Source organism: Phoxinus phoxinus (assembly GCF_949152265.1).
Source record: "Phoxinus phoxinus genome assembly, chromosome: 8".
NCBI classification, from domain to species: domain Eukaryota; kingdom Metazoa; phylum Chordata; class Actinopteri; order Cypriniformes; family Leuciscidae; genus Phoxinus; species Phoxinus phoxinus.
This window is the reverse complement of record NC_136883.1, coordinates 32,396,504-32,415,295: the sequence shown is the minus strand read 5'-3', so window position 1 is coordinate 32,415,295 and position 18,792 is coordinate 32,396,504. Positions and strand designations below refer to the sequence as shown.

The window sequence follows — 18,792 nt, the reverse complement described above, 5'->3', positions numbered from 1 at the left end:
TACTAGATGTGGGCCGGATCTGGGCCAGAAGAACTGGAATAAAAGTTTATATTCACTGATGTCTACTGTAGCAAAATAGAGTAAACCATTTGAAAGTAACTTGACATACTTGGTGACAAGTGACTGTTAAATAATGTATTTGTCATTGAATCATTCATTAAAGAGATTCGTTCAGAAATGCTTATTCATCCAGTAATGAAACAATTGAAGTCTTTATCATTGACTCAGATTTTTTAAATAATTATTTCAAGTTATTTATCTAGACTGCAGCAAATAACATTTTGTATGAACCTCTAGTAAATTTCATGTTATTTTGTTTAGTTGTCTGTTCAGAATCGTGGGAGAATCGAGATCTCTATTTAAAAAAAAAAAAAAAAACTAATTATAACTAATAATCTTAACGAAATATTCCATACAATACTCAAAACAATCGGTCTAGCAACAAGACAAACACTGCAGCGCAGTTTTACATTAATATTATTGCTGAAGTCTACTGAGGTCAATTACTCAAATAAATACTGAGTAATATTAATTAACTATACTTACTATAGAATTACGGTTTGGTTTAGGGTTAGTTACTTGTAGTTATGCATAATTTACTGTTATTACTATAGTAAGAACATGTACAGTAGTAACGTGTAACAACATCACCTTAAAATAAAGTGCTACCAAAAAACGACTTTCGTGAATTAAGATGTGTGTGACAAAAATGTAATGTAAAATGAAAGTCAAAGCTTCATATATAGCCTGTGTAGCTTTGTGGGTGTTACGTCTCATTTCAAAAGCACATTCATTAGTTAAGCAGTTAAAAAGTACAACTTTGATGACCCACAATGCAAGGCGCAGGAAGTCAGTGCGTTCTTATTGTCTCCTGATTAGAGCACGCCCCCAGCTGCCTCAGCCCTGGCGAAGGGCCAGAGCGGGGCCAGCTTTGCTCTGATCTGGGCTTCTTTGTGAAGCGAGGAGTGTAGAAGTTTTGCTGGGGCTGCTGTCCTAGAGCCATGTTGGAATGTTAGAACAGCAGAGGAGGTGCAGAGGAGGGATGTGACCCTGCCGTGTGATGTGTGTGCAGGGGTCATGCCGTGAGGTTAGCCAGATTATAAATAAAGCCGAGCTTGATCTCTTTGCCATGGCGATGAGGAGACGTGGAAAGGTGAATGCCAGCGCTAGAAGCAGAGTTGTAAAAGCCCACCCGCACTTGCTCCAAACCCTTGGCTCAAGGCACAGAGGCAACATATGTGAGATGGATGTTGCACTATATGGTGCAGTGAAAACCCCATAGAGGGGCTGTATCGAAAACGTGTCCTGTAGGCTTCCTAACCCTAAGTGCTCCAAAAGAACCGCAATCAGTTCAAGAATGATATCAAATGTTAAAGGTGCTGTCTGCATTAAAGTTTTCAATTCTTCAATAGATAAGTCTTGGAGAGAGTGTTATCTGAAAGAAAAAGGGCCTTGTTTTAGTTTAGTTATTGCCGCTCATGGGAGTAAAGTTTTTACATTCCATGAGAAACTCAGTTGGAATGCTAAGTCAGAAGAGGTTGTCCAAAGCTCATTTGTTTGGCTAAAGGCAAATAAGTTGTGGGAGGTGAATGATTTTGGGTCATTGCACATATGTAGCAGTTTTATCTGGTGCAGTTCATGGACAGAACCACGATAAAGAGCAGTATCACATTCACCAAGACTAAACTGATCCGAGGAGACGGAAAAAGGGAGAGAAAGAGAAAAGGAGGCAACCAAAATGAATTCCTTAGTCTCCTAAATATGCCTTGCTCAGACCAACCTTCTGATTTAAAATCATTTAACTTTTAATACTTCTTTAAGGGCTAGCATCCAATAACCGTATTTTAGTGTAGTACAGTTTTTGACAACCTACCAATTATATGCTCGACATGCCATTGTCTAACTCTGTGTTACATGTCATTTAGTCTGTTCTTAAGAATGACGAAATCCCCCAAGTAGAAATAGATAGACTGTTACCTTTGGGAAAATTAGCATGGTAAATGAATATTAACTTGCAGATGGTTGGATATAGGGCACAGCAGTAGCTCCTAACTAACAATTGATTAACTTGTAAATTCCCATTGCCCAGCTGTTGTTCAGGCTGTTTACCATAAAGAACAGAAAAAGGGGGCAGAGAGAGGATCCAGATGCTACGGGTACAGAGGCAAAGGCAATCTGTCATTGTTGAGAACTAACACTGATGGATGCTGCTTTGAATGGGTATTGGTTTTAGTTAAACATGACAGATTGAAGGATGATATGTCATTGGTCACACAGGTCTGACAACGACTCGGCACCGGGTTTATTTTCCACCTAAGACTTCATGACAATGGACCAGCAGCAAGTTAAGTCAAACAGTTTGGATGAGTTTAGGTAAAGGGAAACAAATCAATGATAAACAATGTGGTTTATCATGTTATGATAACATATACCGGTTTTCAGGTTTTAAGTTTTCATTTGAACCACCTTAATGACTCTAGTCCAGTTATTTTGTCAAAATAATAATAAAAGAATACTTTTAGTTTAAAGATTTTTTTTGAAAGAAATTAAACTTTTATTCAGCAAGGATGCATTAAATTGATCAAAAGTGACAGTAAAAACAAAATGTTGGATAACATTCCTATTTCAAATAACTGCTGTTTTTTTATATTTTTTTATATTTTTATTTATTTTTATACATCAAAGCCACCAGGTTTACCAATCAGCAGCAGCATTGCCAACATAGGAATAAATAACATATTTTAAAACATATAGTTTTCCTTTTTTTATTTTTTATTATATAAATGCATCAATGAGCATAAGATAAATCTTTCAAAAAAAAAAAAAAAAAACCTACCGACTCTACTTTTGAACAGTAGTGTGTGTGTGTGTGTTTTGGTAACAAACTTTTTAAATGAAGGAAGTCAGTCTCAATGCCTACCCAAACCCACATACTTAAGCTACAGTATGCACATTTCTCAAAAATCTACCCTGAACTCAATACATGGCAGCATAGAGGCAGCCCCCTAAACACACTGAGCTGATGCTGTGCTTTAGTTTAGCACTCACATGGGAAATACAGAATTTGCATGAAACTTTTAGATCACAGCCTGGCTTCAAATAAGGCCAGAACGAATCCTGAAACATTGGATGGTCTGCTGCACCCTGACTCTCTGACCCTCAGTTCCTCAGGGTGAGGCCAGGTACATGTGGACCTTCCATCCAGCTGCACAGGATCAGACGTACAGCATGTGAGAGACACCGCTAGGGACCCTGCAGGACAACAAGCCAATCCATGACCCGACAGGCAGGCCTCCTAAGCTGGCCCCAGGTGACGTCTGGTCAGCCGAACACAAGGGCAGAGTCTGGGGAGTGTCTCCATGGGTTTGAATAAACAACACTTCGGCAGAACTCATCTCCCACTGGCTGCCAAACCTCGTTAATGTTTCATCTCCAAACCTTTAGAGTAGCAGGAGTCATAACGCATATTTCGTATAGGAAACGTATATATTTATTATGGACTGTAATTTATTTTCTTGCCTTTTCGATTCTGGAATATTGTAAACACCCAGGGCACATTGTTATGAAATGTAGTTTGTGAGGTCCCCTAACAAGACATCAATTGTTTTTCACATTTAAAAAGACTTTGGTGTGAAAATCCATTGCTACTAGCAAATGAGCAGGTTGTCGTTTTCTTAATACATGCCGATTAGCATGGCAACAGGTATAAGAAAAAGTAAAAGAATAATACATATGACTTTTGCAACAAAAGTGTAGTTATATTAGAGATAATTTTACTGTAAGATTTACAGGAGTATTAATTGAACATCAAACTTAATTTAAATTCATTTTATACTCATTTTATGTTTATCACTTTATGCTAATGCTTAATAAATGGGGCCAAGCCGGCCTGGATATATTTGTATCCCCCCTACCTCCATCCCCCCCACCTCCATCCCCCCCAATATATATATATATATATATATATATATATATATATATATATATATATATATATATATATATATACACACACACACACACACAATAAACAATAAATGTGTATATATATATAAAAGCTTCATGGCAGAACTTTATTCTATTGGTATGCAACTCGAGGTGTCCATTGTTTAAATGAGCACTGTCAGGTCACATTTGAGGTTATTGGAAAAAGGTCGAGTAAATGTTAATTCATGTTAATATGGCAATTACATCAACACAACTAAAATGCACAGTAGATCATTATTTAGTTATTGCTTGTAAACCACAGTACAACGACTGAGTGAAAAGCTATTTCCCTTTTCTGCAGTGTACTGGGAATTGTACATTGTCTTGTTATAAAACAGTATGACATTCCTTGCAAATACATATGTTTTCTACCTAAACAGTGGGGAATTAAATAGGACTAAATAGGCCGGATCTGTAGGCGGATGTGCGATGCAGCCCTTAAAGAGCGAGAAACACTCTGATCGAAGCCCTTGAGGCTGCACTGCTCTCGGACATAACCGCCGACGGTAGCAGGTGAAAGTGTACAGGAAGAAGGACTCACTGCTTTGGTCAAAAGGTAGATGGGTGAAAAAAGAAAAGCAGTTGAGAAGCTTTTCAGCCGGTGAGCTTCAGATGGGAAGACCCTGGAGGAAACAGGAGAAAGCCATTAATAACCACAGTATCACGGTGATCTATTTGCATGGATGAGCTACAAACGGATAATGAACTAGCCGTACTGTTTTTCCTTTTCTCTGCGTAGCTGTCTCTTTGCTTCCTTCCAAGCTTGTAGCGCACCACTGGGAGAGCTCTCGCCTGTACAAAACAGCATGACAAATCAATGCCTTATTCCAAAATCAAGGGAAAAGGTTATTCTCTGTCTCCACGGGATTCGGCGCGCCCCTGTATCTTTTGCCCTCCCCTTCTCCATTTAATACCAAACAAGCCTCAGTCCCTAATTAAGAGTAGGGCAGTGGGGCGTTTTTTTGTGTGTCTTTTTGGTTATGCTTGCAGTGTTAGTGTGGGGAGTGTGAAAACAGATCTGATGGACTGCATGCCCCCGACTCTACTCCGCCCAGGCTCCAGCAGGTACGGCAGCATGATTGACAGCTCTCAGGTCAGCCACCCATCTTCCAGACTGTTGCAGGGTGGGCGTTAAAGAGATTTGGAATGCCTGGGACCCTGATTGCTTTATAGCTGGGCTGTCAGAGCCATTGTATGGGTTGGTATTATTAGGGTTCGCCATCTCTCCCCGTCTGGGAGGCGTCGCGTTCGCTGCTCTCAACATAAAGAGGCAACACCACACCATTTATATCTCTTCTTTCTGTTAGGCTGAAAGAAAGAGAGAGGGAGAGAGGGTGAGAAAGAGAAAAAAGAAGAGAAACAGAATCGTTAGTGTCCCTTGGGAAAGCAACCAAATGCGGTGGAACTCACTCCAAACGTTCTTTGTCTTTGACAATACAGAATTTTCAATCAATACACTGCAGCAGCTTCTGCAAAATACACAGATTCAATATGAATATTTTTATATACTGAACAGATAAAGAGTTAACAAAATAGACCAAAAATATAATGTGTACTCACTCTAAATAATATTTAGTACCTTGCCATTTTATAGTTACAATGTTTTGTTTAAAGGAGAGATGTGTTGATCACACAGAAACTTGATATTTCTTGTCAAGTTGACTATTTTAGATTTTTTTCCCAACTGAAATAAATGCTAAAGATTCTAATTCTTCCTTCACAAAATGTATTTCATTATTTATTTTGATTAATAATGACTAACATTCATGTAATCAGCAACAAAATAAGTTATGGATGTTGCATTTAAATAGTAACAATTGAGAGAAGCAAAAAGCATTTCATGGAATAAACATTTATATTAGTTTATAACACAACATCCTTCCTTTGGCAGATGTTTCTTCAGCCATCTCATTCCCGCAGGTAAAGCAAGTGTGCATCGGTCCTAAGAACAACAAGCAAGAATACATGTTCTTTTTTTCCCCCATCTCTTCCCTCCCCTCTTAATTCCCCAGGCGGGGATGACAGACTGACAGGTTGCTGGAGGTCAGTGGAGCAGCGGCCCTTCTCTCCCTGGGACTGGGCCGATAGTCTATACAGGTCCCAGACACTCCTGGCTTCCTCGTGTTTTTTGGCTGGAACCCTGCCGATGACTCGCCGGTGTACCAGCCTCCTTGGAGACATGACAATGGGCGGGGTGCTGCGTTGCAGACTCACACCTTTCTGGTCAACGCCTTTCTGCGTCCCAGTGGGGTAAGCCGGGGCCAGCATTACTCACTCAGTCAGTATATCCACCCCCCTTTCCCGCTAGCACATAGGACATCCCGGCTTCAGTCGGGCCCCGGCGCCCTGGCACGGACGGCCCTGTGAGACTTGCCGGGATACGGCGCCTGAGACGTCGGTTCAGACCTGCGAGTCTGGGCAGGGCCTGAGAGGGGCAGCGGCGCGCTGGGACGGCCCAGACTGAGGCTGCAGATCATGCTCCATTATGTTTGGACTCAGGGGGTGTGAAAGCACTGCGGTCCCCAACGACTCTCCTCCTAAAAGATCATCAGTTGGCTGTAGCTGGAGGCGAGTGCGGCCCCTAATTCACTTCATTATCCCTATGTCTTTGTTTGGGCTTTTTAGGATGTGCTTTTGTGGTACATGACTACACCATATATACCGTAACATCTGAAGCTGTCTCTAACGGAAAAACGTGTGAGGAACAGGCGGTAGAGCTTCCGGTGCTGACACCGGTATTGATTCGAACAAGTCGTGACTCCTCCGCCATGTGTCTGTATGTCTTCTCATCTGAGAAATAAGTGTTAGTCTCTTCCTCACTGTACTCCATTGTGTCCTCAGCAGTTGCCATATTGATTTAGTTTTTTCTTTGAGTCCTCCCATTGTCTGTGCCCTTTACCGCTGGGATTAATCTAATTGTTTATCTCTGAATCTTTTTCCTGCCTTCACTCCCGTCTGCCTCATTATGTGCCAAGATTTGACAAGTTGAGTCTCCACACTCTCCAATCGCATTTTACAACATGTCGATCTTCAGAACACTACAGATGGCCTGCCTCTCAGCAGACCCTCCCACATGGAATGTAACAAACATGACAACGCTGCACATTCTAACATGGTAACACGCATACACGTTCACACACGTACACAAACACACATCCACACTGGCATATACTGTTGGATGCGCTCGAGCACACACACACGCAAGCGTTCGCACAAGCAACACGTTGCGAGATGCAGACACGCACAGACGCACTGACCAACCCTTTTCGTTAATACGGGATAAAAAATAAATAAATCTGCTTTTCCACACATCGCTGTGAATTTTTTAAGAGAAATTTCAGTGGGTGCAGTCGAGGAGATGACAATATGTGCAACATCTACAAACGCTTGTCAATCCACGTGGTACACTCGACAGCATTGTAAGCACACAATGCTGGAGAAATATATAAATAATGCCAGCCAAAAAGACAACTGTCAAAGAGCTTCGTCTCTCCAGACTGAGGGGACGTACAGGCAGCGATCTTTTTCCACTCGCTTTGTGTTTCATCTTTTTTTTCTCTCCCGTTGTTTTTTTCAACAGCATTCCAAACGCTCTTGGGCCCATGGAAGCCCTGTGGTCAGGTTTTATCAGTGAGTTAACTCTACAGAAGTGGGCCAGATCAATACAAGCATTCTCTGAGAGACGGGGTGCAGTCGGAGCCTTGTGAATGTAGATATGTGTGTGTGTACGAGTGCCTTCAGGAGCAGATCGATGGGCTGACAGGGGCTCCGCTTTGTTCTCACACAGTGTTCAGATGTTCGACGTGCTTTACATGATTGCTTAAAGGTTTCTGTTTGCCGTCTTGTTTGTTTGCTACATACTTTTTTCTGTCTGCTTATTTTTTATTATGCACTTTGCTAGCACAGCAGAGTTAACAACTAGTTATTGTTTTTATTGTCAGGTTTCCTCTGTGCACACTTATAATAATAAAAGACTTCATATATTCAGCTCTACAGAACAACGGGGAACGCTTGTAGTCTCGGATACTTAACAAGTGGAAATCTGAGCAAAGTGCTGCATATCAAACAGTATTGGTCAGAGTGATAAACAATAGACTCTTCGCTAAACCCTGTCTTAAAATTGTACAAGTCAATCCAACATTAGCAACTGTTGCTAACCGCCAATTTTCTCAGACAAGCTTTTGGTCTTTTCTAATGTAAGTCTTTGGATAATCTGTGTTTGTATCATTTTAAGCACAATGTTATGGACATTTTTTTTTTTTTTAGCTTTTCCAAAAAATCTTTAAAGCTACAATTAGGTAATTTGAGTGTGGATAATAACTAACGTTCACAGTATAGTGAATATGTTGTAGAAATGTTAGAAACCATTCTTTTAACTTACAATAATGTGAATGTTTTAAATTGAGCCTTTTCTCTTTTGAGCTGACTGTCAGAAGCGGTTGGATCTATTAGCAGTCACTACAGCTCTATTAAATCACGTTACTGCGTAATTTAACAATTTCGGCAGATAAAAGTGCTCAATTCATGTCACAATTAATTCCCATTAGAATAATAATATCCAACCAGTTTTTACCACTTTAGGAGAACATTTGTCTAAAAAAATCATGCTGTTCACAGAAAACTCAAAATGTATGGGACATTCTGTCAAAACTCATATGAATTAGCAACAGTAACCAAGAAGGGGGGTGGAGCTTATGAAAGTGTGATTTGTTGCTTTTAAACACACAATTGACTGCATTTTAGAATAGAACTTACAATTGACTAACTTTCAATATGTTTAAATCATAAAAGAAAACTAAATGACCCCTTAATAAGTATCATAATTTTTGCATGATAAATAATATTTCTCAAACTACTTTCAAAATAATAAGCAAAATCAACAGGCCTCTTGTACACAAAAGTCTGAAATGTCATCCAACAATATTCACCCCACTCCACTTCTAAACAACTGTCCTAATAAGTGCTTGTAAGAGTGGCTGAAGCTTGAGAATAAGTGTCTGCATACTTGCTGTGCACAATTCTTCATCTGAAGAACTATTTTCGTCCCCTGACAGAGTTGGCCTTTGACATCCTTTGTCGTCTTTAGAGTCTAAAGAATTATTTTTTGCACCAAATTCACCCACTTCCACCGTGGCCCGCACGGTCACCTAAAGCAAGTTAAGCACTTGCCTCTCTAAATAAGCAGCCTGAAATTACTTCTAATAAGAACTTATGTGCGTAGGCTGGCCCTCCACTGAAAGGCGTTGACCGCCGAGGACAAGTAGGTGTCAATAGATCTAGTCTCCGAGCCTGTGGGACTTTGAGAAGCATGAGCTCTTCTTCAGGCCTTAATAATACTGCACAGATGCGCCCTTGTCTGAGCACGGCTTCTGTGTCTTATTGTACTTTGGCCTCACAACCACAGAGCCCCCTAACAGGGCAGGGCCGGGACCGCGTCGGCTGTGTAAGAGGGTCTCATTAAGAGAGGCAAACGAAAACCGGGGTCAAGGTACATAAAGGTGCCCTGAGCTAAGGAGCATGCCGCTAAGATGAGCTAGGAGCTTCTCCACAGCTCAGGGTCGCCCCTCCAGACCTCTGGCCCTCCCTGCCGTGACCTCCTATCTCCAGCATTATTTGATGAAGCAGAGCTTGATAATTATTTTGCATGGATGGAGAAGAGGGCAAGGATGTGAAAGGAGAATGTCATTCGGAGGGAAAGGATAGCAGGGGACGACAGAGAAGAGAAAGAAAACCAGAAGAGGAGAGGAGAGAGAAGAGAGAAAAAAAAGATCAAAAGCAGGCCTTTCGCTTTTCATGCCTCAGAAGGCTCCAAAGAGGATAAGGAACAATCAGGCCTTGGGTCTCCTGTCCTCTCTAGCAATTAGACTCAGCTGATGAAGTGAATAGGATGAATGGCAGGGTTCAAGGCCTTTCTAGGATTCACACAACAGGGTGTGTTTTTCCCCTTCTCCTCCTTTATCTCTTTCTCTCCTCCGAGTGGCACAAATGCAGCTGAAATATTTCCAAATGAAGACAATGTGGTCCAAGGTGCCAAATCTTAATCACGGTGGCTGATGAGACTGAAGAGGAGAAAGAAAAGAAGGGAGGGAGGGAGAGAGGGTGTGAGAGCTGCTCAGGAGAACAAACACATACATTCAATGCAGTGCATCTTTGCACCTTATCAAACCACTACCCCCCCCCCCCCCCCAAAAAAAAAGAAGGATTTACGTCTCAAAATCCCCTTTGTGTGTTTGCCGTTGTTCGCCTATACTAAAGAAAACAAATAAGAGCGGGGAAAAATGTATCTCTCACATCATGACAATCGCCACTGTGCTGTACTGAAAGCACCTCGCAGATGGCGCTTTGTCTGAAACTGATAGTACCCTGGAAATCTGGACGCGAATGTACGGCAACTACACATTCTAGGCATTCTAGGACAGATAATATTGCGTTTACCGCTCAATCCTGGAAATAAAACACCACATTGTAAATCCCCACATATGGTCCGTAATGACCAGGGATGGCGGAATTCAGCGAAATCCGCAATAACAATAAAGACAACAATCAGGCTCCTTTTAACCTTTACTCCTTTTTTCTAGATCATTCCTCCTATTCTATTTCATTTAACCCAAACTTAATTTACCATGAGAGCGCAGCTTTTTTTTCCCACCAACCCCTCTGGTGTGTTTTGTCAGCCATTCCTAATACAGTATATGGCAGTAAGTGGCTCTGGAGGCCCGGTCCATGCCGCCACACTGCACTAAAACCTTAAGATGCTTAGTGATATTCTTTAATCTGGCCCACTGATAATGTGTTTAAAGGAGCAATTCAGCTTTCCAAACTTTGAGGGTTCAAAGTCTCTGAGGCATGGGGTCAGAATGCCAATGAGCTAAATAAAGAGTAGCCAGAATGGGCTTTGGGGAGGATTTGAAATTTGGGCTTCTCAATCTCTTTGATCTAAATAGAGTTTCAGGCCACAATGATGCAGAATATCAAATGCTAAGAACTGTGACTCGGCCTGCATTTGCTGTGTTTGGTATGCTGAATCCACAGAAAGCTCAATAGTGTTTACACAATGGGCTTATTTCAGCAGAGCATTTGGGTAGGGGGCATTTTTTGTGGCAATGCCACAAGAAAAAAGAGAAGAGAAGAGAAGAGAAGAGAAGAGAAGAGAAGAGAAGAGAAGAGAAGAGAAGAGAAGAGAGGAGAAGAGCATAATGCACTGGCTCTTAATTGTGCATATTAAAAGAGCTCATATACTCTATTATTTATTAGTTACTTACATTAAGAAGAGGTATTCTATCTTTAATGGTGTAGTCCTCGTCTTAACAGGATATTATAAATTACAGTGAAGTGCTCCTCATAATATTGCTAAACAGTCTATTGATATTAATAATAATATTTGAGAGTTCTGGATTCATTTTGAAATTTATATTTTGATTGAAATATCAAAATGTCACAATCAGAGCGAACTCATTTATTTCATTTTTAATATTCATCCGTTCTTTAATTGTCACTGAGCAACTAAATGAACAAAAATGATATTATTAACTTGCAATTGACAGAAATATTCTAAGATTAATGAAGGACATAAAAAAGTGCTGCGCCAACAACAGCCGATTACAGGAAACAATACAGTATTTTTTTTATATCAGAAAACTTCAGAGAAAGCTAATTTTCATATCAATTGTTTAAATCAAAGGTCACCTATTAAAAAAAACAAGTTATTTTGCACAAAGGGGAATTAATGAGGTGAAATGTTCCTGTTAGAATAAACCTAAGCTTGTAAAAGCACGTGATTTCATTATTATTATTTTTTAAAGCACTTCATGCTGGTAGTAATTTTAATGTATGTTATTTTGTTACATAACCGCTCTCTCTCGCTCTCTCTCTCTCTCTCTCTCTCTCTCTCTCTCTCTCTCTCTCTCTCTCTCTCTCTCTCTCTCTCTCTCTCTCTCTCTCTCTCTCTGTATGTCTATATAATGGACAAATAAATCAGGCAGAGTACAATTATAGCAATTCATTATAATAATTAATTAATTTAGGGTACAAAAATGTGTACTCCAGATCAGATTGTGTAATATTACACGGCCATATATCCTAAAACGATCCCATTGTTTTAAATGGCAGAGTCATTGATTCCATAATTGTGGTTGTAGTTTGTGTGAAGATCATTCCAAATAAAACCAATGAAATGTGAATAGGAAGTGAGGATGCTCTAGATAATGGCTGTCTATTTTTTAATTGTTCACATATTTTTTCTTTTCCTCAGTGACATGGCCATTACTTGGCAGTCAACACTTATCGGCGAAATCGTCCAGGATTAATGGTCTAACTTGGGCTGGTAAAAAAAAATGTTGAAGTTGTCCCGATTATCAGCTCAGGAAAAAGAATAATGGTTATTTGTCATTGTGTTAGTCTGAAAGAAAGAGTAATCTAACAAAACACAAAGTTAAGTACACTATTAACCCTTCATCGAGAACACATTTAGTGGGGGAAGAGGATGCCCAGATTGCTTTGTGTATGGCTCTATTGCTTTTCTTTAGTTGCCAGTAGTGAGGCTTGAAGAAAGTACAAAGGATCATCTCAATCTACAAAAAATTGCCAAGGTTAGCGGCCATTCAAAATGAGAACTTACATTATGACATCAGCAGACAATCCCATCTTGTTTACTTAAAAGCATATGAAAAGCCTACGTTAGAACCAAGGACATTTAAAAAAAAAATCATTCAAATGATCTGTATGTCTCCATTTCATATACGTTGCACATTTCCATTGTACTGTACATTGTGTTTTAAAGGGTCTTACTATTCACTTATTTCACTTCAGCTTGCTTGTCAAAATAGATGCAACATTCAATAACTGCTGTCAGACATATATAGTCACGTAAGCAAGACGGATTGTGAATATATACATACACATAAATATAAAATGCATATATAAAATTTATAACGACTCAACACAACTCAAAGAACGTCTGAATGTCCTAGAAATTCTGATTCGGAGCTGATCTGACATTAAATGATACGAATCAGCTAGCCTATAAGATTTCCCAGGATGATATTTAAAAGCAGTGAACACTATACCGCCTGGAACCATGTTCACCTCAGTGTGGCCCACAGGACAGACAGGTTGTGACTTCTTGAGAGGGGGGCTATCTGTATGGCAGTGTTTCCTCTTCATCCCAGCCGAAGAGAGCAGCCGTGTCCCTGCCTCATTAATCTTTAACAATAATTTTTCTTGTCTCCCTCCTTGGAAGTATCTATTAGCTACTCACTGCTATCTGTTTGTGGGCTATTTTCTTCCCTTTTTCCCCATGAATGTTTGATATATTGGAGAGAGAATGATTGTTCACTGCAATGAGGCCAGCCCATGGCCCCAGTAAGACAAATTGCTCTATAACGCCCAAATGGCAGTCAATGATAACTCATTGTAAGGAGTGTAAGTGACTTCCAATGGAGTGGCTGGAGAAACTGAGAGTAATGGTGGTGCATGGGTGAAAAATAGATGTTTGGTTCTCTATAATTACTCCATTAGGGGGCTCTCTGTTAATCCACCAAACCACAGCAAGTGTTTTCGCAGCAGTTCCCAATAAATACAACTGGACGGAGACAAGAGGAGCCGTTTGTTTTCTTGACTTTCATTTTCTGTTTCTTTAAACTGAAATGCTGTAAAATGAAACATTTGCCTACACCTTTGGGATCGTATAAGTATCTGGCCGATCTCATTTCGGAATAGCAATAAAAAAACAGAGTAATAAAATTAATGCCAAAAGCAGTTCTGCCTCATCATATATTGAAGACCTGCATGTGTCTGGACAGATTTGACCCTCTCTATTCCTCCCCAACGTGAGAGCTGTTCAACTAGAAAGGAAAGCGCTAGCAGGACAAAAGAGGACAATCTGTCCTTTCAGGAACCTAAGTAACTCACCCTTCCCATCCCCAGACACACATAATGATAACAATTTTTAGACCATTTGGTGTCTGCTCCCACTGCCTGTAGCACTCTGGACAAAGACTAAGCAAAAACTGCAGCAATATGTTCTTTAGGGTTTGATTTGACCAAACAATCTGCTTTCTTAAGTAGACTTTTAAAAACACAGCTACAAGCAATGCCCACAGCTTTGCCACTAAGTCGAGAGTCGACCTCATGCCCTACTCAGACTGTACATCCCATCTGCTTGTATGCCCATCTCGGATTCACTCTGATGGGTGTAAACCTGTCCCTCTCGTTATCATTTCTCCAAACCTGTGCACATCTTTTACGTTTCACAGTAAACTGCCTGCAATATAGAGTAATCACTGAGTCTTTGTGGTTCTCAACTGGTGGGTTATGACCCAAAAATGGGCCATAGGTCTAAAAGGGTCATGGAGAACAGGAACAAAACAAAACAAAACTAAACTAAAATGAAAGCAAATAATACAACGCAAATATAATCTTGCATACTTAAGGAGGCACAATAAATAAGCTTATCAAAACAAATTCTATAGTATTTTAATTAAAATTAATTTTTCACCTGGAAGAAACTAGAAAGGCAAATACTCTCATCCTCAAAAAAACATGAATAACTGTGCAAGGTGAAAGGAAATATGAACCAGATTACAGCGAACACAATGTATTTTGTGTGTGCTGCCTATTATTGCATGGAACTATTAAAATTCAATTTTGTACAATAAATAGTTGAAGCAAGCACTTAGAGAACCAGTAATCTAAGCTACAAATGATTTGATCATTATATGAACATTACAGCGAGGCAAGCTTTGTTCAAGACTAAAAAACATGCTACTGTAACAGCTCAAAGGATGCTAAATTATATTTGTGGTGTTTACCAGCAGTCTGAAGCTCACAATGCTATGGCAGAATAGTAAGTTTATACTGTATATATTATTTTATATCATTGATATTATTTTTATTATTAAATATATCATTTTTACAGCAAAAACTTCAAATGTTCACATTGTTCCTACCTGCATTTCATCATGGGGTGTTCAGTGTGTAGTGCAGCAGAAGTGACGTGCCTCGCTCTCCTGTCACCTTGGAGCTTTCCCGCGCCCGCGCTCTAACACATCATTTTTGCGGGCTATAGCGCCGCTCAGTGGATATATCTAGTCCGTCTTTGCTCCTTTATATGGTTTATGGAGACCTTGGAGGACAAACAGAAACGTCCTGTCCTTCGCCCACTTCTTTTCTTTTTTGAATGTCTACATTTATACATCTCAGGAACTTATTATGTGTCTAACCACTATAATAGCCTTTATAACTGTCATTACGCGTGGTGTTGTTTAGACATAAATTGACCACGCGGTGTTTATTGACGTACCGTGGACTCACCAACACTGGATGCAAGTAATGCTGTTGAAAAGTGAGGTGAGTATAAACACCTGCAACACTGTATCTAAGCAACGGTCCAGAAATTCAATCAGAACAACAGTCGTTTTGACATAGGGAACTTTATGTTTACAAACCTATCCAGACAGCCCTGTTACCCATTTTTAGGCCTCACAGATATGCTGGCTCGAGGCAGACATCTTACTGTATGTAACATACAATGGTAAACTACAAGTTCGCATATATTATTATGTTTAAAAAATATTGATATAATTATTTATTTATTTAAAAGATATAGCCTATTTAATGTAATAATACTAAATTTAAAATTGTTTTAATTTGTGAAAAAAGTATTAATGTAATATTATCTGTATATAATCTGTATATAATCTGTATATATATATATATATATATATATATATTACTGGAGTGTTTTATGATACATGCATGTATCATACATGTTGTTTTAGAAAATGTTTACTGCATTATTTTAGTATGTTACCCTGATGGTGGTTTATGTAGCTAACACTCTTTCTTCATGCTATTATTGACCATTGCCAGAAAGCCCAACTTTGATGAACTTGAAATTATCATGTGGTTTTCTATAGTGTCATCAATTTTATTATCAGTACAGTTTACAAAACCGCCAAAAAGAAGTTCAGTATAGCTCAAAAATGTTGTCATGGTATACAACTTGTAATATTATAAACTAAAAAATTGCCATCCTGTAATGCTTGTTTCTTCGTCATTGTAGTTTTTACAATAACATTCTGGCAATCATAGCTGCATGTTTTTACCATACATTTAACAACAGAAAGGTGTACCGGTAGTTTTAGAGGGATATTTAGGCACATATGGCCACTCTCACAAATGTCTAAACTAATGAGATGGAAAGACCTGCATTTTATTGTTTCTGCTCAATTGTGTAAGATTTATTTTACACTGTTGAGGTGGATAAATGCGATACCTTATGAAGTGCAGCATTTTTATTTTTACTGCTCATTTTGGCAGTAAAATCAGCTGTAAATCGAGGCTACTGGTGTTGGATGCTTAAAATGTCTCTTGCGAATTGGCAATTTGGCCACTCAATGCAAAACCACTGAGTAAAATGTACAAAATTAACATAAATATTTTGAAACCCCCCTCCAAACCATGGACATTTTCTTATGCACTGTAAATCTGATGTTTTTTCAAGAAGGGCAAGAGGAAAAGACTTGTAGAGTAGAGCAGTGTGTGTTCTGACCTGCTTGAAAAGTGAGGTTTACCTTGATTAGCTTTGATTGATTAATTAATAACAGATCATTGAACAGGCATGCTGAGATCTAACTGATTACTGGGCCTGTTGTAGGGGTGGGGGTTTGCCTGAATGCTTGCTGGGGTTGTAATTGTGTGCAGCTGGGTGGCCGGGTGCTTTAAGAGTAATGGAGAGAAAGCGAGAGAAAGGAGAGTGTGGCCTCCTGCTCTTTGTAGAAGCCTGTCGCAACACGTCCGCCTGATATCACCTCTCTCTGACACCTTCCCATACAGGATGAGACCGCACCAATTTAATGGTTTCAAGCCATATGTTGAAAAGCATTGCGGTGTGTGTGCACCTTGTTGCTAAAATAAAAAAGCCTTTTTAGCTATTGCTTTAGGAATTTTAGCATATGTTGGGCCAACGTATGCATCGTTTCCATTTTTGATGATTGCTGAACCAAACCTTTTGTAAACCTGGAGGATATTTGTGTGTGTGTGTGATGTCTTCTCTTTATAGTCACCACGAAACATTTTGGGCAATTTTGGGCATCAGGGCGCATGTGGTCTTGTTTCTCTAGGCGTGCTTTGTATTAGATCAGTGTCCTTTATCTAACATAGCTCTGAAAAGATTTGCCTTTAAAGGGATAACAGTCTGTTTAAAAAGGCTCAGCGACGTGTTTGAAGCTCTAAGTGCAACAGAGGAGGGCCGGAGATTGGCAGTCTTCAGGATGTGTGAAGGAGGAACAGGCGAATTGCTTTCTCTCCTCACCCAAAAGGAGAGTATGTGGCCAAGCTTGATTTATCCAAGATGAGAGAAAAGGATTGTTGAGTTCTAAAAAATCTCACACTAAAGTTGTCCAGTGTAACATAAGATGTAGCACTAGGATTCTCTCCTCCTTTGTAGTTTTCTCACTCTTATTTCGTGATTGCATGTTTTCACCTAAAAATTGACAATTATGTTTGACAATAATAATTGCTTTTTGCATATTGAAAATCTAATATTATTACGTGCATGATGTTATTAGTCGCCTGCCAACATTTGATGCTATAACCAAAAATATTCCAACATCATCAGTTAGCGCTTTGCCAACTGGCTAATGTTGGACATACAACATCTGGTTTGTTCAGCATTAATTCATATCAAAGACAAAATAGAATTCATTTAAGTGTGCGATTGATCAATTTGGCAACTATGCTGATGATGTTATGATAGATTTGTTTTAAATGCTTTTTGTCACTCAACACAACCGCTGCCAAAATTTTACTTCATGATTAGGCCATTGTAAGCTCACTACGCCTAATGAACGCAGCGCTTAGCGCGAGCTAGACTGCTCCGTTTGCGAATCTCTGCGTCGCGACAGCCTGGTAATAACACAGCTGTGGCGTTATGTGACATCTCCAAGCATGGATCCAGGATCTTTGCTCTCCGGGTTTCGGGTGCCACTCAAGCCCTCCCTGTGAAAAGCTGTTTTTCATTTGATGCTCCAGCCGTTGGTTATTGTCAGCATATTCGAGAGGTCCTAAGTCCCGAAATGAGTCCTGTATTATTTTAGACTGGCTTGAATATTGCACTGCGGGAGGCTGAAAATGAGACCTTCCATCAAAAGATTGCCTGCAGCGCGTTCTACTCCGTGCAGCATTCGGGAGGTCTCACACAGAGCGAAAACACACTCTTTGACCACACAATTATATATTTATTATCAACTCCTTTGATGATTTTTTTTCCACTTCTATTCTTTACCTGATTTTGGTAGCTGAAGTGGACTAGAATTGAAGAGCTTCTAAGCTGTAGTAAGAATGTGGGCGGCCTTGTGGTTTTGGGCTGTTAAAAGATTAGAGAAAATGCAGACAGCTAGTGCAGGCGGAATCAAGTGAACCGTAAAATAAGGTGTTTTCTCACCTCCCTCGACTCAGGTGCACAGCTCAGACAAGGTTTAAGAATCTTGCAGTGCCTGTTTTATAAATGAATGAACCCGTAGCAGTTGTTCAGCTGCAGACGAATGCCAGATGTGTTTCTAATTCATATTTTCAGTTAGACAGTACAGTGGTGTTACTGCTTCCTTAAAAAAATCATTATAGACATTATAAATATAATTTATATTATTATAGACAAGGAAGATATTGCAGGAAATAATGGGTAGGTGCCTGATTCGATCTCGTATTGCCCGTATGAGCACCGCAGCTCAATATTGTTGCGAGCTAACCACTTGCCCACAGCTCCGACATCCTGTTTTTGAGTTTTGAATGTGAAGTTGTGTAGCC

At 39.7% G+C, this 18,792-nt stretch overlaps 2 long non-coding RNA genes across 2 annotated transcripts in view; one reads left to right on the top strand and one right to left on the bottom strand.

The window, feature by feature from the left end:
• Positions 1–4,053: 4,053 nt before the first annotated feature.
• LOC307002725 lies at positions 4,054–15,314 on the bottom strand. Its single transcript, XR_013798525.1, has 3 exons — positions 14,934–15,314; positions 4,704–5,295; positions 4,054–4,610 (listed from the first exon to the last, which is right to left on the bottom strand). It is a non-coding gene; the product is annotated as an uncharacterized lncRNA (long non-coding RNA).
• Positions 15,097–18,792, top strand: part of LOC307002724 — a 29,664-nt gene continuing 25,968 nt past the window's right edge. The window contains exon 1 of the long non-coding RNA XR_013798524.1: positions 15,097–15,333. This is a non-coding gene — a long non-coding RNA (uncharacterized lncRNA). The remainder of the gene's footprint in view (positions 15,334–18,792) is intronic.